The sequence below is a fragment of the Marmota monax genome, unplaced genomic scaffold (assembly GCF_021218885.2).
Source record: "Marmota monax isolate L192 unplaced genomic scaffold, Marmota_monax_Labrador192_F-V1.1 WCK01_AAM20220418_F8-fsc00024, whole genome shotgun sequence".
NCBI lineage: Eukaryota > Metazoa > Chordata > Mammalia > Rodentia > Sciuridae > Marmota > Marmota monax.
Window position 1 is genome coordinate 10,193,515 of NW_026695224.1, and position 20,727 is coordinate 10,214,241.

At 42.6% G+C, this 20,727-nt stretch overlaps 1 pseudogene; it reads left to right on the plus strand.

Moving 5' to 3' along the window:
• Positions 1-13,931: 13,931 nt before the first annotated feature.
• Positions 13,932-14,631, plus strand: LOC124086234 (small nuclear ribonucleoprotein E-like; annotated as a pseudogene).
• The last annotated feature ends 6,096 nt before the right edge of the window (positions 14,632-20,727 follow it).

A 20,727-nucleotide genomic window follows, 5' to 3' on the forward strand; every position in this document is an offset into this window, starting at 1 on the left:
AGAAGAAGAAAATCAGTTGCATAATGTAGCTATGGTTACCCAGAATTCTAAGTACCTTTCCTCCCACATCGATTTCCATCTTCAAGCCTTGCGCGACTGGAATGTTGAGCAGGATAGACTTTGTTTGTTGGGCATCTGCTGCCATCTGGTGGTCATTACTCTTCATCACAACTTGGGGAAAATCCCAGTTCAGAATCAAAAGGTTAAGATAAAGCCAAGCCTTGGCCAAAAGCAAGGTGCTAAGCAACTCAGTGAGACTCTGTCTCTAAATAAAATACAAAAACTGGCAGGGACATGGCTCAGTGGTTTCAGTGCCCCCGGTACCAAAGAAAAAAGGTTAAGATACTTTTCTTCAGAGGCTGGAAAGCAGTTCCAAGATTCACAGCTCTGTTGGTGAGAGGTGTGCAGGCAGGACCTCAGGAAGGAAGGCTGGTGTCATGAGCTGTGTAAACAGTGGTTTATGCACTTTCCTTGGGCCTATCTTTGTTTGAACTTTAAGAAATTTTTAGGACATCCACTCTGCCTCCAACTTCCTACTGCTAAATCTCTTATTTGGAATGCATTTATAATTGGCGATCAAGTGCATTAGAACTTGCTTTGTGAGGACAGTTTTGAGAATTCCATAGTGTACTACTTGAAGATGTGGTCGGACACTTTCAGGATGCTTCACGTGGGGACATCTTACCTTAACGTGGGGTTTTCCAAATTTGTCTGACTATAAGAACCAGAAAAATGGGTTCAATAAGCCTCAGGTGGACCCTTCTGGCAGACTTAGGAACAAGACCATGGGGGCCTCTGTCTGGGGTGTTAGAGCTGTTGCTATGGAAACTGTGCTGGTTGACCTTGAGGATGATGAGTTTTCCTGAGACTCAGTTTCCAGGCTTGTGTCCCCTCCCTATCCATCTGGGCCCAGCTCAATTGGTTGCTCAGGGCTCGGTTCCACAGCTGTTATTAAAATGAATACTATTTAATAGTGATAATGATGTTTGGAGAGGCCTGGAGGCAATTCAGGTGAGTGCAGCTAGAACTTTGTTCTGGTTTGAATGCAGCAGCCAGACTCATCAAGTTCATGTCGCCCCTGGGCTCCAAACCCATCTGTGGTTTGTCCCTTCTCTTGGAGTAGAAGTCAGAGTCCCTATCTTGGCCTTCAAGGGCCAATGACTCCCTGCCACAGGCCACAGTGGCCTCATCCTTTTCAAGATTACCCAAAGTGTTCTGCCTCAGGGCCTTTGCACTTGCCATCCCCAGTACCTGGGATGCTTGTCTGGCTGCCCCTCATCTCCCTCAAGTTGGCTCACCTTATCGCCTTGGCTTTAGTATTTTCCATCTGCCATCATCTAACCTTCTATATTTTTCTTTGGGGCTTCATCTCCTTCCCTTGACAAGACGCGTGCTTTTTCAGGGCAAGGATTTTTTTTTTTTAATGGGAGAAAAATCTTTCTTGCCGCAGATATTAAATAGCAGGGTGGAGACTTAAGAAACAAGGCAGGCAGATAGAAAAAACTTACAAAGGAAAGATGTCTCTGTGGAAACAAAGACATTATTTGAAGGAAACAATTTAAAAGGCATCTAGTTATGGAAAAAGATGCTTTATAATCATGCTTTAAAAACTTCAACTTTGGGGCTGGGGATGTGGCTCAAGTGGTAGCACGCTCACCTGGCATGCGTGCGGCCTGGGTTCGATCCTTAGCACCACATACCAACAAAGATGATGTGTCCGCCGAAAACTAAAAAATAAATATTAAAAAATTATCTCTCTCTCTCTCACTCACTTAAAAAAAAAAAAGAACTTCAACCTTTTTGGTTTAGCACATGAAACAATATAGCAACCCCATATCTCGCTTTCATAGGCCTGACACAGTGTGGACTATATCTCCCTGGTCACCCTGTTGATTCAGTCGAGGAAGAAGCCAGATAAGCCAAGGACAGTTGTGACGTCACTGTCTTGGACTCCAGAACAGCCACACGGGAGAACAAGTGCTGGGAATGACACTTAGACACTGCTGCGGCTCTAATGGAACAAGAACTTAACCTCTAGTGGTTCTGAGGTCAGGGCTGGATGGGGCGCCCGCAGGCCTGGGGTCAAGAACTGTCTCCACTGCTCCTTGGGCAATCCCTGGGAGCTGCTCAATTATTTTGTTCTAGCTCAATGCCCGGAACAGTGCCTGGCACACAGTAGGTGCTCAGAAAAAAGGATAAGTTAAAAAGAACCCTGCATTGCCAGTGAAATCTGGGCATGCCGGAGGTGGCAGGGGTGGTTAGGAGATCCCTGGGACACAGGAAGAGCCCCGGGTGGGGAAGGAAGGGTGCTGGGAAGGACCCCTCCTATTCTGGTTTTGGTACTGGGGATTGATCACAGGGGCACTCTATCACTGAGTCACATCCCCAGCCCTTGTTTACTTTTTATTTGAGATTGGGTCTGGATAACTCGCTGAGGCTGGCCTTGTACTTTTGATCCTCCTGCCTCGGCCTCCTGAGAACCTGGGATTTCAGGCGTGCGCTGCTGTGCCCGGCTCTCCTTTTCTGTTTTGAAGGACTCAGAACAGTATAAATGATTACTGATGCCCAGGGACGGGGGTGGCACAGGGGAATCTGGTGGGGGAACAGCACTGCACAGAGGGCCTGCCCTGGAGAAGTTCACTACCAAGTGCAGGGTGAGTACCTGCTCTCCGTCTATGTGGGCCAGCATGGTCTGTGCCTCCCATGGGGGTATCAGAGCACGCTGAGAAGGGAGGGGTCTGTGCTTAGAGAATGTGGGGGAGTACAGGAAACCTTGGGTGGGGCCTGCAGAAATGAACAGAATGCAACAGGGGTGGGGGATCATATTTGGGGACAATGACATTTAGTTTCTTTCTTTTTCTTCTCCCTCCCTTCCTTCCCCAACCCTGATTGCTAAAGTCTCATAGTAGAAATTTCGTAAATTATAGAAAAGAACTAAAATCATACTATCTAGAGATAGTCCTTGCTAACATTTTAGTGTGTATTCATGCAGGGTATTTTTGGCATTATTAATTTTTAACGGTGCATAATGCATGAAGATATTCTTCCTGTAAGACATTAAAACATCCTAGAGATGTCTCCACTCCTCTTAGGCAGCCAGCCCCTCTCCTGCTCCCTCTATTCCAGCTTTTGCCCCTAAGGTGATCAGTTCATTGGGCAACAAACATCCTTCCAAGCTGTTCTCTGCATATATAGTGATGTAGAAAGCTTTTTTATTAGATGGAACTATATTTCTTTAAAAAAACATTTTTTAGTTGTCAATGAATCTTTATTTAATGTATTTACTTGTGTATTTATATGTGGTGCTGAGGATCGAACCCAGCATCTCACACGTGCTAGGCAAGCGCTCCACCACTGAGCCACAACCCCAGCCCCAAAACTATATTTCAAATTCAACTTTGTGCCTGTATTTTTTCCCCCTCTCATGTAAGTAGTTTTTCTCTCTGCTTGCACATGTACCTGTAGAAAATATTTTATTTGGCAGATTTTTAAATTCCTTTGAGCTCTGCTGCTTACCTGGATGTGCAGCTTGTGTGATAGTGACTTAGGGTAAAGGGACTAAGGGTGCAGGCTCTGGAGATTGCTTACGGAGATTGGAACTCTGTGTGACCTGGGCAGTTACTTAGCCTGTCTGTGTTTCAGTCCTCTCCTTTGTAGAGGGGGGACTCTCAATCGTTATGTCCTACTTCCTCAAAGAGCTGCCCTGAATTCAAAACATGGTACAAGTCGACTCTTAAAAACCAACCTGCCTCATGGAGTGAGGAAAATGAATGTCAGGTGGCCTGAGTTTGCTCATATTGACAGGATACTCCCAGGTTGAGTGGGTAAATAGTCAAGACCTAAGGCAGAGGCTGGACAGCAGGATCGACTGCAGCTGGGCTTCCAACCGCAGGATGCCCACCAGCCCCGTGGGCTTGGGCAAGTTTCTTAGTATCTCTTTTCTTGATCTATAAAATAGCTTAATGGTAGCACCTATTTTGTAGAGTGAGAATTATGTCAATGTGTCTAATGTGGAGTCCATGAACCTCTGTGTTAGCCATAAGTTTCCTTTTTAAAGGTGGCTCATATCTGCCAGATGTGGTGTCCACACCTGTAATCCCACCAGCTCTGGAGGCTGAGGCAGGAGGATCCCAAGTTCAAAGCCAGCTTCAGTAACTTAGTGAGATCCTAGGAAACTTAGCAAGACCCTGTCTCAAAGTAAGAAATAAAAACGGCTGATGATTCGGTTCAGTGGTTAACCACCCCTGGTTCCAAAAATAAAAATAAAAAGCTAATATCTCAAAGAATTAATATAATACAGTCTTTTTAAAAAGCTGTATATGAACACAATCCCTCTTTTGTTCTTATGTGGTGCTAAGGATCGAACCCAGTGCCTCACAAGGGCTAGGCAAGCGCTCTACCACTGAGCTACAACTCCAGCCCTTAATATAATTCAGTCTTGAGAACTTTTTCTGCTAATCGACATTAAGGCTGTTTACTCAATTCCTTCACTTCTGCCTAGAAGTGAATCTGCTGGGATGGTGGGAATATGCATTTCAACTTCTCAGTATTTAAGAGATAGATTTATCACGTTGTGTATTTGGGTGAGCAGTTTTAGCCAGTTTTTTCACTTGACTACTTAGTGTAATTTCTCAATATACTAAGTAGTGTATGGAATTTTCTTCATCTATATATAATAGGTATACATATATATTTTTGAGACAGTCTTCTTGTGTTATTTAGGTTGGCCCAAACTGCTGGGTTCAAGCGATCCTCCTGCCTCATTCTTCCTCCTGAGTATCTGGAACTATAAGCACAGGCCACCATGCCTGGCTAATTGATCTGTCTTTTAATGAACATCTTATTATGCAAAATTTCAAACATATACAAAAGCAGAGAGACTATTCTAAGGAGCCCCCATTGTTCCGCACCTGCCTCAACAAATCTTAACATCTGTCACACGTGTGTGACATAATCAGTGATGCGCTAATGCACATCATAAGCATGTGTGGGAATTAAGCCTATTTCTTATTGTCAGAAAATATATGAATATTTTGTCACTACAGCCACAGGATTCCAGTGTCCTGCCTTTAGTAACAGGACAGGAGGTTTCCGCCATTCTGCTTGAGGGTTTGCCCTCCTCCACACTTAGCCTGTCACGCCCTCAGCCACCTCCTTGTGGTAGGAAGTTGTCTTAGCTCCGGGATTCTCAGGTGCAGAGCCAGAGACAGGTGCCTGTGATCTATGGAAGGAAGGAGACCAGAATGCAGAAGGGCCAAAGGAACAAAGGCTGGGAAGGAGCAAGTCCCAGCCTGCAGTCCCAGCTCTTCCAGAGGCTGAGACAGGAGGAATACAAGTTCCAAGTCAGCCTGGGAAATTGGTGAGACTCTGCCTGAAAATAAAATAAAAAGGGCCAGGGGCACAGCTTGGGGTAGAACACCCCTGGGGGCTCAATCCCCAGTGCAGAAAAAAGAAACCTAAATAAATAATAAAGGAACCCCCAGCTGCACCCTGATCTCCCAGGTCTCTGGAACCAAACTCAGGCCTTGGGATTGTTTCTCTGTGAGACAAGGGACTTTGGTTCCATCTGTCAGTCACTGTCTGGTATGCTAGGAGGGGCAGAGTCCCAGGGTCAGGTGACAACCTCAGCCCTCTCAGCCGCTGAGGGACAGTGACAGCCTGGGGAAGGATCAGGGAGACCCACACGCCCACATCCTGCCTGGTGAGATCCTCACTAACACCCACGTCTGAGGGAGGCTTCGAGAGAAGCATCTGTGAGGTGAAGGCAGAGCCTCAGAGCTCTTGTAAGATCTGGGGCAGGAGGCAGGAAATGAATCTCTTTTCTTTTCATATCTTGCTGCAAAGCCCCCAAATGCCCAAGCTCAGGCTGCAGCTAGATGTGAAATGAGATGAGGGATGGGCCATATGAGAGCCCAAATGGAATTTTAAAACCGAAACACACACACACACACACACACACACACAGTTATTAGAAAGACAGCAGGATACAAAAGGGGAGATGGAGGAGAGATACTCTTTGGCAGATGAATGAGTCTTTGGGAAAAGCTCAGGAATTTCTGAGGAGGCCCTGGTTAGTCTGGGCGGTCCACACCCTGGACAGCGCTGCCCCCAGACATGTTTGATTTGACTAGAATGTTAGTTATGAGAATCTAGATCTTTAAAAATCTGGATTTCCAGGAGCATTCAGTCAGCTTCCCTGTATGGCCCCCATGGGACCATCTCAGAAATGGCCACCCCAGGGGTCCTGGCCCAGTCCCCACCATTCCCTAGTGCATCACATCTGCCACTTCACTCATTTACAATTCCCTGGCAGAGCGCCTTGGAGAAGTCCTACCTCAATTGTCTCTCTCTCTCTCTCTCTCTCTCTCTCTCTCTCTCCATCTCAGTTACCTTTTAAGCACTGTTCTCTACTTACAGCCTCAGCAATTTGTCTAACAGAGAAGTTGAGGATGCGGGGTGGGTGAGTGTGAGAGGAGACAGCAGGGCAAGGATGTAAGCCCGGAACTTGGCTGGCTGGCTCAGATCCTGGCTCCTACGGCCCGTGTGAGCTGGGCAAGTTGCACTAACCCTTACTATGGGGATGTCCAAATGAATGAAGGCATGCAAAACCGAGTGTTTGTGAGGTGCTCAGTAAATGTTGGCTATTCCTGTGGTTGCTAGCCCTGGACACCAGTGTCATAGGCTGCCTGCTGCACAGGGGCCCTCCTAGGGCTGTGCTGTCATTGGCCATCAGCTACAGCTGCTCTTATTAACCACAGGGAGGCTCTCCCAGCCAGGGACAGAGATGGGTACAGAGGCAAAACCTGGGCTGCAGCATTTGCCTGACTTGAGTTCAAAACCTGCTTTGTTCTTTAGCTACGTGACCTTGAGCAACTTCCTCAACTGAGTCCCCATTCCTCCTCTGAAATGTGGGGACACTCTGAAGGTTTGTTGGAAGAACTAAATTTAATAGCATTAGTAAAGGGTCTGGTCTATAAATTACTTTCCCCTAATTTTCTTTTCATTATAATAAAGATCCTATTATAACCCTCCAGTGTTCATGGTTCCAGAGCAACAGAAATAGTGTTAATTCTACACATGCTAATAGTGCACCTTTGGGAGAGTGAAGTGTGAGGCTAAACTTTTTGCTAGATAAAGATAAATGCTAATCCTGCTTTCTGTTAAGGAGTGATTTGGGCGGGGTGCCAACTCCTTTGCTCCCTGCTTGATGAATGGAAGACAGGAAGCAAAGAGCCCTCTTTGCCAAACCAGATTGCAATAGTCATTGTTGTTTTTTGCAAAGGTCATTGTTGTTTGTTGTTGGCAGGTGGAATGAACCCTTGGCCTAGACTCCTCAAACCCACAGCACAGAAGTTATTGGTTTTCTTCTCATGTTATTGTGGATTTTTTGTTGTTGTTGTTGTTGTTTTGTTTTCATTCATTGGACACACTTAGTAAGTTCATATTGTGCATCAGGCTTTGCTTTTAACATATTTTAAATTTATTTCTGGTCATTAATTTCGGGAAAAACAAAGTAGAAAAGTTGACTCTCGTTAGTATAGATTTCTTCTGCAGGACTGGAATTGAATTCAGGGGTGCTCTACCACTGAGCTACCCCAGCCTTTGTTTATTTTTTTATTTTGAAACTAAGTTGCTCAGGCTGACTTTGAACTTGTGATCCCCTGCCTCAGCCCCCTGAGTCTCTGGAATGACAGGTGTGCACCACTGTGCTGGCTTGTTAGTATGGATTTTAAAAAAAAAAACAAACATCAGAGAACTTTATTATTAAAAAATTGAAACTGTATTAGAATAAAATTATCCCTTCAAACCTTTCAGTTTTAACTGAGCCATGAAACCAAAGATCAGATTCCCAACATGCAAAATCAAATACATTACAAAAAGGAAAGGCTGGGAAAACCTGTATGGATTTTTTTAAAAAAGTAAAGAAATACAGCTTTTCCATCAGCCCGATGGATAGAGTTGGGTTCTCAACCAAGTGCCTTAGCTCTCTCCTAACTTTTTGCCTGACATTTTCAGGACTATTTTTCATTATCTAAAAAAGAACAAGACATCTAAGACAGCCATCATCCCGGTGACTGCAGCCTCCGGAGTGTTGACTCCGGTGTTGATTTACTGAGGTCTGATCTGCTCATCGCCAGGACTTGGCACCATCTCATCTCTGAGGCCAGTAAAGCTGCAACACAACACAGTTTCAGGAAGGTTTCCTGTGGCCAATAACATTACGGCTTGACTGGTTTGACCTCCCAGATGGGGCCACATTGAAGAGCTGGTCCCACCCCACTATGCCACACTTGACACTCTGAGCCCCAGTTTGGGTCAAATGCTGGGGCTGTCAGTTCTATTGAGGAATCCAGACTCTGCTTCAAACCATTTGATAACTGGAGGGGAGGGGTCAGGCGTAACCATTCTGAGAGTCCCTTGAAGGTTATTCAGCTCACATTCCTTGAGCACCCCCTAGTGGGCACAAAGTTTAATGTGACATGCCAGGGCTTCCAAGAGGTTCCAGTCTAGTGACATTTGTGAACAACTGCAATGTCCTTTATGCATGTAGAGTGCTTGGCAGTTTTGAGCTGGTGGGGCAAGAAAGCGTCTCCTCAATTCTAAAGTTTGGTGGCAACAGGCTTACCAGGAATAAATAGTTAACAGTTATTGAACACTTACTATATGCAAAGGTCTTTTCTAGTCTTTCATTAGTTCAAATCCCTTCAACAACCCTTCATGGTAGGTTATTAGTATTCCTGTAAGAATACCTACAGTCCAGACCCAGTGGTGCACACTTGTAATCCCAGTAGCTTGGGAGGCTGAGGCAGGAGGATAATGAGTTCAAAGCCAGCCTCAGAAAAATCAAGGTGCTAAGTGACTCAGTGAGATCCTGTCTCTGAATAAAATAAAAAATAGGGCTGGGGATGTGGCTCAGTGGTCGAGTGCCTCTGAGTTCAATCCCTGCAGCCCCCCCCCAAAAAAAAAAAAAAACCTACAGTGTGCTGAGGTAGTGCACCCCTATAATCCCAGTTACTTGGGAGGCCGAGGTAAGAGGATCACAAGTTTGAGGCCAGCCTCAGCAACTTAGGGAAAGCCTATTTCATAATAAAAAATAAAAAGGACTGGGAATGTAGGTAGGAGGACCAAGTCACCCTCCTTTACTATTGTCCTCCTGGGTTTGCACAGGATTAAATCCTCTGAATTCTAAGTGTGGTAAATGGCTACAAGTCGTTTCTGTTTCCTACTTTCACTCTTGGGGATACTTTTCTTTTGTCATCTAAGTTTTTTTTTCTTCTTGAAACTCCAGCTGCAAATACATTTAATAACCAACCACAACAGAGCCCTTGACAGATGGGCCTTGGAACAGATGGCTCTATTGAAAGGCAGCCATTGAAAATGGAGGGTAATTTGAACCAATCAAGAAGATGAGGTCTCTTGGAAGCAAAGTTACTACAAAAACTGGAACTATATCCCACAAGCTCCCTGGGTACATTTTTTTACCCGCAGATGAGACTTCCTAGGGGGTGGATCCAACTTTCTTAAACATCTGGAATGTTGAAAAGGAAGAGAGAGAAGCCCTGGGGACTTGTCAATCAAATTCACTTTTCTTTTGGCAAATTCAGCAACAGTGACAAATTGCCCAATTTGACATAAACAAAGTTGATAGATGTCGGCAAAGCTGTTTCTAAACAGCAGCAATGGGGAGATGTGTAGGATGGGTTTTTCTCCTTTTCACTCAACAGTCAATATGTTTAATAACAAATAAAACAACCAGATGTTTGAGAAAACCTACCACCTTCACAATGTCATCTGATTGTCAGCTGCCGCTGGTTAATGAGAGTGTGGGATTCATTCCAATCTCAATTCAAAAAGTTGGCAGTCAAGTCCACTTAAGAACTTTGAAGCCAGGCACGGGGCGCATGCCTGTAAATCCCAGGGACTTGGGAGGCTGAGGCAGGAGACTCACAAGTTCAAGGCCACCCTGGGCTACGTAGTGAGACCCTCAGCAACTTTGTGAGACCCGGTCTCAAAAGAAAAAAGAAAAGGGATTGGGGAGGTAGCTCAGTGGTAAAGCACCCCAGGTTCAATTCCCAGTACTCCCCTGCCACACACAAAAAGAACTTTGGATAGCTCCTTAAGATTTCCAGGGTTCTGGGCTTGGGCTGGGGCTGGGGCTCAGTGGTAGAGCACTTGCCTTGCATGTGTGAGGCACTGGGTTCGATCCTTAGCAGCACATAAAAATAAATAAAGATATTGTGTCCATCTACAACTAAACACACACACACACACATATATATATACATATATATATATATATATATATATATATATAATTCCAAGCTTCTAAATTCACCTCTCAGGCTTTTTTAGAGTCGACAGCAGAAGACTCCCATCCCTTCTGGAACTTAGATTCCCCCAGGATACAGGATGAGCACAAACCCTGCCCTGCCTACCCCTAGCTGGTTGCAAGGTTCAAGAAAAACATTAGCTGTGAATCGCTTTTTTAAAATGTTACTTATCAGTTTATTGAGAAATAATTCCACCCCCTAAAATGCACACATCCTAAGTGTACGACTCAGTAAGTTTTGGCACAGAACTCCCTTGTTGACACTCATCTCAAGATGTAGAATATTTCTGGCCCTGCTCTCCTCAAAGTTCCCCATGCCCTTTCCTGGTTAATACATCCAAGGAATAATTCTCACTTCTATCATGACAGATTAGCTTTGCCTATTCTTGAACTTGATATAAATAGAGTCGCACAGTGTCTGTTGTTTTATGTCTGGCTTTCGGTTGACATACTCTATGAGATCCATTTATGTTATCCATTTATGTAACGACTAGCTCATTCCCTGTCATTGTTGAACACTGTTCCACATCACAGCTCTCTTATCCATTCATCCCCTGCTGATGGACACCTGGGTTGTTTCCAGTTTTGAGTTATTGTGCTTTGTGGTTGCTACTGCTGTTTTCTGAGATGGAGTCTTGTTATGTTGCCCAGGCTGCTCTCCAACTCCTGGGCTCAAGAGATCCTCCTGCCTCAGTCTCCCAAGAACCTGGGACCATAGGTATGTGCCACTGTGCCTGGCTTGAGGTATTACACACAAAGCTGCTAAGAACATTTTTGTAAAGTGTTGGTAAGTATGTTTTCATTTCTCTTAGCTAATAAAGACCTGGAGGTAGAATGGCTGGGTCCTAGGGTAGATGTGTGTTTAAATTTCTCAGTTTTCCAAAGTGGTAGTGTCATTTTCTATTCCTTCCAGAAAAAATAGGAGAACTGGTTCCTCCACATCTTCCCTGTTCTTGTCACTTTTAAAGTATGGCGTCCTCTACAGTGTAGGAGATATTACTATCGCTATGGGGCAGAAGGGGGAGTGTTGGGATTAATCTAGAGTATGGGGCCTGAGTCCTGAGCTCAACAAATGACCTTGAAAAAAACTACTTCATCCCTCTAGTCTTATTTTCTGCATCTGTAAAATGAGACTGTCAATAAAACCTCTTCGAGAGAGTGGTTGGGAGAAAACTTTTATAAAGACCTTGGCACAGGACATCGTATATGCTTAGAGTCAATGAATGATCTCTGTGATCTTTTATTCATTTATTTGCTCTGCTCTTTAACAGATCCCAGTCGGAAAGAATGTCTTTGGAGTCTCACATGTGTCAGGAGTGATGACAGAGCCCAAAGATGATGGTCTGTTTTGCAGGGTAGGATAATCTACCTTCCTTGACCAGAAACATCTCGGTTGCCTCAAGATGAGGTTCACACAGAGGATGAGAAGCAGAGAGATGGAAACCGAGTCCCTGGTGAGCTGGGACTGCTCCATGAACCTGGTGCTCCCCTTGCTGCTGGACCTGATCAGGTGAGCAAATACATTTCTTTATTGTTATCTGCAGCTCAAACATCCTGACCTGTACACCAACTGCTCCTGGCATCTCTCCGTGGAGCCTAGACTTGCTCTCTGTATCCTCAACACCAGGCCTGCTGCAGACCCAACCAATCTCCAGGAGTTGGCATTCTAGTAAAAGCCTATTTGCTATCTCTTATAATGTCAAGTCACCTTTTGTGCAGCTGAAATTAAACTCATCTGAAGGGCAAAGTAAAAGGCTTCCTTTTAAGCTTTTAATGACTTTGGAAGAATATTGCTGACCACTAAGCCACAGATCACAAAGCTTTATGTAATTGGAGGCTACCCACTGAAAAATCTGGTGGCAATAGCTAAAGATAGGGGGCAGTTAGTAGAGCTGGAGTCTATCTGTTGTTTAGGAAATATTTGTTGATTCCCTCCCATGTACCACACCTTGGGTATTATGGAGGATACCAAACCAGGAAAACAAGGTTCTGGACTGAACAGTTGCAGGAGGAGAAGTGATGTGAATTCTGGGCCATGATAATATTTCATGTTCTGCAATGAAGGTGATTTTTTTTTTTTACTTTTTATTGTAGTGTAATGAATAATATATGCGTGGCAAAGTGCACAAATCTTAAATATGCAGCTCAATGAATTTTTAAAAAGCAAGTACACCCATGCACTTGGCATTTAGGTTAAGAAACAGAACATCAACAGATCTCAGAAGTTTCCTTCATTCTCCTTCCCAGCACACAACCCCTGTGGCTTTCAAACAACTGTTATTCTCTCTGTCACCATGGATAAGCTTTGCCTGATTTGAACTCTATATGAATGGAATTACACTTTGGGGTCTGGCTTCTCTTGCTCACCATTAATCTGAGACACATCTTGTTGTTGGTAGTGGATACACTTCATCCAGTTGGTGACTGCAATATCTTGTTGTATGACCACAACATAATTTATTTATTCCTTCTTCTGTTAATGGACTTTTGGGTTGGTACAAATAATGGTGCTAGGATAATTGTTGTCCATGTTTTTTGGTGAAAATAAGTACACAATGACAGACAGAAAATCAATAGTTTCCTAGAATGTGTGTTTCAGGGGTAGATGATAGAAATATTTGGTGTTTTGATGTGGCAATGGTCATGCAGATGTGTACATGCCCTAAACATGCATACATGTATTCTATTTATTGATTTATTTTGAGACAGGTCTCACTAAGTTGCAGAGGCTAGCCTCAAATTTGCAGTCCTCCTGCCTCAGCCTCCCGAGTTGCTGGGTTACTGGTGTTCCACACTATGCTCTGTTGGTGTATTCTTTTTAAAAAATATTTATTTTGGATGTTGGTGGACCTTTATTTAATTCACTTATTTGTATACAGTGCTGAGAATCAAACCCAGTGTCTCACAAATGCTAGGTGAGTGCTCTACCACTGAGCCACAACCCTAGCCCCTCTTGTTGTAGTCTTTTTTTAAAATATTTTTTTAGTTGTAGATGGACACAAAACAGAGGTATTTTATTTGTTATTTTTTTTTATGTGCTACCAGTGCCTCATGCATGCTAGGCAAGCGCTCTACCGCTGAGTCACAACCCTGGCCTTCATGGTGTATTCTTAAAACAAGTGTGTTTTGGTTGTATGTCAAGGAAAAGTATATATTTCATTTGGTCTTGTGGGTATATAGTTATTTTTCAATGTGGATTTAATTTTCTTCATCCTGATGACTGATTACATTATGTTTGGCACCTTCTGTACACTTACTGGCTACTTGGTCATTGTATGAGAACCCTCTGGAGAAACAGAACCACTAGGATGTATATAAAAGATTGATTATAAGGAATTTGCTCATGCAATTATTAAGGCTGACAGGTGCCAAGGTCTGCAGTCAGCAAGCTGTAGAACCAAGAGAATTGGTGGTATTGTTCCAGGAGAACTCTGCCAGGCTCAGCACTTGTTTCAGTTCACATCCGAAGGCAGGAAAAAACTGATGTCCCAGTTTGAGGGCAGGAAGAAAGAATTTTGTTTTAGCTTTTACACTCTATTAAGGCCTTCAACTGATTGAATGAGGCCCACTCTCCTTGGGGAGGACCACCTTCTCTACTCACTCTAAAAATTCACTGCTAATCTCATCCAGAAACGTCCTTCGGGAGATACTCAGAATGATGTTTGATCAAATGTCTAGGCGCCCCAGTCTAGTTGACAGATAAAATTAACCAGACTCATTGTCTGGTAATATAGTCTTGCAACATAGCTGTTCAAGTCTTTAGCTCGTTTCTGATTGGATTATATGGTTTTTTTTAATTGTTGTTCTTGATTTATAAGAATTCTTTATATATTCTGAATCTGAGTCTTAATTGGATACCTGTGTGGCAAATTCTTCCAGTGGCTGACCTTTTCAGTGCTACCTAATCTTTCTGTCTTTTCTTTATGGTCAATGATTGTTTTTCATTTAAAAAATGTGTGCCAGTTGCTCTCTGAGGTAACGTGCTGGTTCGTGTGGTCTTTGTGAAATTCCACCATGGCGTACCGTGGCCAGGGCCAGAAGGTCCAGAAGGTGATGGTGTAGCCCATCAACCTCATCTTCAGATACTTGCAAAACAGATCCCGGATTCAGGTGTGGCTCTATGAGCAAGTGAGTATGCGGATAGAGGGCTGTATTATTGGTTTCGATGATGCAGAAGAGATTCATTCTAAAACAAAGTCAAGAAAACAGCTGGGTCGGATCATTCTAAAAGGATATAATATTACTCTGCTACAAAGTGTCTCCAACTAGAAATGATCAATGAAGTGAGAAATTACAGAGAAAGCAACAATTTTTTTTTAAAATTTAGCTGCCCTTTGCCTAGAATATAGTTCTAAAGCATTAGTTCACATTGTTTTGATGACCTATGTTATTACCAGATGAAAATAAATGCTGTGGGACTCTTTTTATTAAAAATAAATAAATAAATAAAAATAAAAAATGTTTGCCAGACCCAGATTCTGCAAGTTACCAATTCTACTCTTTATCTTTGAGACACTTTGCTGTGCTTTCTTTTCGTCTTGAGATCACATTCAGATCTATAATCCATATGGAATCCATTTTCAGTATACAGTGTGAGGTAGGGATTTTTTTTTTTTTAAGAGTCAGTAGACTCAATACAACTTATGGAAAATATCATCCTTTCTCTCCTAAGTTTTCTTGATGTAATTGTCTGTCTCTGGTCCTTCCATTCCATTTCATTGGTCTAAGTATCTATTCTTGTGTTGATGTTATCAATTTTAAGTCACTGTAGCTTTAAATCAGTCTTGATATCTGGAGGTATAAGCCCCCTTTCCATTTTGTTTTTCTTCTTTAATAATGCCTACAAGGGATATTCTTGGCCTTTTGTACTTTCAGATACATTTCAGAATCAGCTGGTCAATTTGTATTAGAATTTGCTAGTGTTATGATTGGAATTGCACTGAATCTAAGAATTACTTTGGGGAAATCATCATCTTAATCATATTGAATCTGCTACTACATTGCTTTCTTCCTTTTCTCCCTCCTCCTCCTCCTTCTCCTTACCCTCATTTTCTTCCTCCTCCTCTTCCTTTTTTCTTTTTAGTTCTGAGGATTGAACCCGGGCCCTTTACCAGTTAGCTATAGCCCTTTTTATTTTTAATTTTGAGACAGGATCTTGCTAAGTTGCTCAGGGCCTTGCTAAATTTCTGAGGCTGGCCTCAAACTTGGGACCTCTTGCCTCAGCCTTCCTAGTTGCTGGGATTATAAGCATGTGCCACCATGCCCGGCTCACATTGCTTTCTTCTGATTTGTCTTTGTTCCTAGGCAAATTCTTCCCTAATGGCTAATGAATAATTACACAATTTTTTTTTCCTTTTTGGTATTGAGGATTGAACCCAGAAGTGCTCTACCGCTGAGCTATGTCCTCAACCCTTTTTAATTTTATATATATATATATATATATATAATTATAATATATATAAATTATATAATTAATATTTATGTTTTTTTAGTTTTAAGTGGACACAATATCTTTATTTTATTTTTATGTGGTGCTGAGAATAGAACCCAGTGCCTCATGCATGCCAGGCAAGCGCACTCACTTGAGCCACATCCCCAGCCCCATTTTAATTTATATTTTTGAGATAGGATCTCACTAAGTTGCTGAGGCTGGCCTTGAACTTGCAATTCTCCTGCCTCAGCTTCCTGAGTCAATGGGATTACAGGTATACACCACTGTGCCTGGCAAAACAAACTTTAAGGAGGTTAATTTCACACTTCACACTTCCAATTCCAATGGTAAAAAGAATTACCTAAGCAGAGCATCTTGAGATTTTTTTTTTTCTTGAACCTTTTGGGTCATTGATCCATCCTTGAACCAATCACTATGGACATGGTAGGCCTAAATCAGAAGTCACCAATCATACATAACAGAGGGTCTAAGAGTAAGGGCAGAAAGGAATTCAATAGTCCACTGGAACTTCATTGCCTGATTAACACAGTCTAGTGGACTGAATGCATGTTCCATAGACTCTGTGAGTTAAATTGCAGACTGAGTATCTGAAAGCACTACAAGTCAGCTAGATGGGTGTACAAAGGCTTAAGTTTATTTGATATGATCATGCAGGCAAAAAGATAATGTTACATCCTTGGCACTTACACAAGACATGGAAAATCTGTGTTGCATAAAGGGCTCTATGTAAGATTTCTTTTGGAAAAAGGTTTCTGTTAAAGAATGTCTAGGAACCAGCAGGTCTAAATGGGAAAAGGTAGGGACTCTCTGTTATGCCAAAGCTTCCTTTTAAGTAGGAAAAAACATGCAGTTCCCTAACTCAGGGGGAAAGTACAAGCCTTACAGGGACCGTGGAGCACATCTCAGAACAACTCTCAAGACAAATGCACTTGGAAGCTTCTGAGCTCAAACGGATGTTCAGGAAAATTCTTCTAGGGGTGAGGTTAGCTCAGAAGTAGAGCACTTGACTACTGTGTGTAAGGCCCTGGGTTGGATCCTCAGCACTAGGAGGAGAAAGAGGATGAGGTGAAGAAGGAGCAGGAAAGGAGACTCTTTTGAACTATTATTAACAGACAGAAACAGCTCCAGAAATTGCGGCAATACAGGCCTTGACATCAGGAGAAAGAAATCCCTGTCTTCACAAGAAGACCCAAGAAATGGGTCTGGAGTTGAGTTTAGAAGCTTGAAAGAAAATCTTTAGATTATATACCTGGGTAAATATTGGAAAGCAGATGATTGTCATAACTCTTGTGCAAACAAAATAAAATAAAACTAAACAAACCAAGTGTTAGTGTATATTTTTTTTCTGATTTTGGGAATTATGCATGGTCATTTTATTGCAGATACACTACCTTTTAAGGGCTCACTTAGAGTTCCACCATCCAGGTAAGATGCCATTCCTACTTTGGCAATTCTTTCTCTCTCACCCCACCCTCTCTTTCATGTGTATTAACAGTTGAAAGTACAGGTCTTTTGTTCTACAGTTTTTCTTTCCTTGGGCATTTTCCTATTATTACTTATTTATCGATACCAGGGATTGAACTTAGGAATGCTTAACCATAGAGCCACATCCTCAGCCCTTTTCAATATATATATATATATATATATATATATATATATATATTTTATTTAGAGACAGGGTCTCACTGAGTTGCTTAGAGCCTCCATAAGTTTCTGAGGCTGGCTTTGAACTTGAAATCCTCCTGCCTCAGCCTCCGGAGTCACTGGGATTATAGGCATGTACCACTGCACCCATCTTCCATTTATTATTAAAAATATTACTTAACACAAAACTATCTATATGTAATAATGAATTAATAATTTAATGAACACCTGTGAACAACCTCCTGCCCCCAAGAACTATAACATTTCAATAGCTTACATTTCCCTGTGTGGTCCTCCTATATCCCTTCCTATTTCCAGAGATAACTATAACCTGCAATTTCCTATTTATCATTTTTTAGTTTTGTCACAAATATGTTTATGCATAAGTAATATATTATTTGGCTTTACTTACTTGTTTTTAAAAGCCTTGTTAGAAATTTTGAGCTCTGCTGTACTGTGTCATCTTCTGATACTTCTTTTTTGCAGTAAACATTATACTTCAAACATTTGTTTGCAGTGTAGCACACTCATTTTCACTACTGTGCAACGTTTCATTGCAAAATATCCCAAAATCTATCTATCCCTTTTATGGGGGGGGGGATGCTTAATAGGCGTTCAGCTTGTTTCCAGTTTTCTGTTATTAGGAGCTGGGCTGCAGTAAAGATTCTTCCTCACACTTCCTGAGGTAAATGTGTGGGTTTCTCTTGGGCGTGTATGTAGGAGTGGAGTTGCTGGGTTTTACAACATGGAAACCTTCCACTTTAAAAAGTAAATGTAGGGGCTGGGGATATAGCTCAGTTGGTAGAGTGCTTGCCTTGCATGCACACAGCCCTGGGTTCAATCCCCAGCACCACCAAAAAAAAAAAAAAGAGTAAATGTAATGTCAATTTGGATTGTCAACTTGATTGGATTAAGAGATGCACAAGGATTAAGAGGATTATGGGTGTATCAGTGAGGGTGTGTCTAGGAATGATTGGTATGTAAGATAGCCAACTGAAATGGTGACCCTCTCTAAGCTTGGGCAGCACCCACCAATAGGATGATGGCTTGGATGGAATGAAAGTTGGAAGAACAAGGAAGCGGCCACAGATCCTAGGGACTCTTCTTGAGTGGGTTGATTCTTCTTGAATGGGTTTTTGATTGCTGCCGAGATCTTTTGAGGATATCAAATTCTCGCTTCTTGTTGTCTTGAACTAGGGTAGCACTGTTGATCTCTCTTGTTCTGGAGCTTTAGCATCTTGGACTGTGTAGTTACTGGTTCTTCTACTTCTCCAGCCTACAGATGGCCAATTGTGGACTATCCAGCTTCTGGTCACTTAAGCCAACCTAATAAGTCTCCCTTTTATAATAATACTTATTGTTGATTCTGTTCCTCTAGAGAACCCTGACTAATACAGAGAATATCCTGATTTTTTTATTTGGCAATGTTCATGATCACTTGGCTATCATTAAAAATTATCCAGGATGGTGGTACTTGCCTGTACCTGTAATCCTAGGTAGGTGTGAGACTGAGGCAGGACAATCCCATGTTTGAGTCCAGCTTGGGTAACTTACTGAGAACCTGTCTCAAAATAAAAATAAAAAGGTCTAGGGTGTAGCTCAGTGGAAGAGCATTTGTGTAGCATGTGCAAGGCCTTGGGTTTGATCCCAGCACCACAAAAAACAAATAAACGAAACAAAAACCCTTTTCATTAAGGGAAAAAGCAAGATGAAAATAGGAAACATTCTTCACATGAAAGATACTATTACCTTTGTGGATATTTTCAGACCTCAGTAGAATCTGGATACATATTTAATATCTGAGGACAAGGTCACCTCCATACATATTGTCAATTAACATTGATGATTTTTAAATGATTTATGAAGAAACCACACTAAATGCTGGTATCAGGGGTTAAAAGTAAACAAAGCTGGATACTAATTGCTATGGACTAAATGTGTCCCTTCAAAATTTATGAGTCAGGTGGAATGGCATAACTGGTAATCCCAGTGACTAGGAAGACTGAGGGAGAGGATCGCCAGGTCAAGGCCAACCTCAGCAACTTAGTGAGACCCTGTCTTAACATAAAAAGTAAAAAGGACTGGGGATGTAGATGTAGCTCCGAGGTAGAGCACCCCTGGGTTCAATCCCTAGTACCAAAAAAAAAAAAAAAAAAAAAAAAGAAAGGAAGAAATTTATGTATTTAAATTCTAATCCCCAAGGTGATGGTATTAGGAGGTGAGAATTCTAGTAGGTGAGCAGGTCACAAGAGTCGAGGTCACTGTTCATACTTGTGAACAGTATGAGTGCCCTTATAAAAGATGTACTAGAAGCAGAGAGACAAATATTGGAGAGCTCTCTCACCCCTTCTGTCAAGCCAGGTTATGGCAAGAAGATTGCTGTTTGTGAACCAGGAAGCAGGTTCTCACCAGACACGGAATGTACCAGCACTGTGATCTAGGACTTCACAGGCTCCAGAACTGTGAAAAATAAATTTGTGTTGTGTATAAGCCTTCAAGTCCTTGGTAGTTGATTATGGCAGCCCAAACAAACTAAGGCACATATTTTTTGGTACTGGGATTGAACCTAGGGGTGTTTTATCACTTAGCTACATCCTCAGTCCTTTTTATTTTTTGAGACAGGGTCTCGCTAAACTGCTGAGGCTGACTTCAAACTTGCAATCTTCCTGCTTCAGTCTCTCAAGCCTCTGGGATTACAGGAATGCGCCATCGTGACCGACAGACTGATACTCTTAAAATGGCAAGGAAACATGATGATGATGATGATGATTATCATCATTATTATTATTTTGCACTGGGAATTAATCCAGGGCCTTTCACATACTAGTCAAGCCCTGAGCTACATGCTCAGCCCATTTTATTTTTTGAGATAGGGTCTCCCTAACTTGCCCAGGATGGCCTTGAATCTGCCATCCTCCGCCTCCCAGGGGCTGGGATTACTGGAGTGTTCCACTGCTCCTAGTCACTGCCCCCCTTTCTGTTCTCCAAACGCCAAGCTGGTTTCTCCTTCCTCAGCCTTCACTTTTGCTCCTCTGCTCGGAAAGCTCTGCAGTCAGTCATCTGCAGGAGCGACCCTTCCTATCCTTCCCATTCCGGAGGGGCTGTCACCTCCTCAGAGGGGCCTTGCTTGGCCACCCAGTCTCCCAGCACTCTGCTTGTTTTCTTCATAGCTCTCCTTATAAACCGCAGTTACTTATTATATTTTGTTTCTCTCGCCAGCTGGAGACCTCCATGAGGGCCGTGGACGCGACTGTGTCCCCAGGGCCTAGAACAGGGCATGACCCTTCAATGGTACTCAATA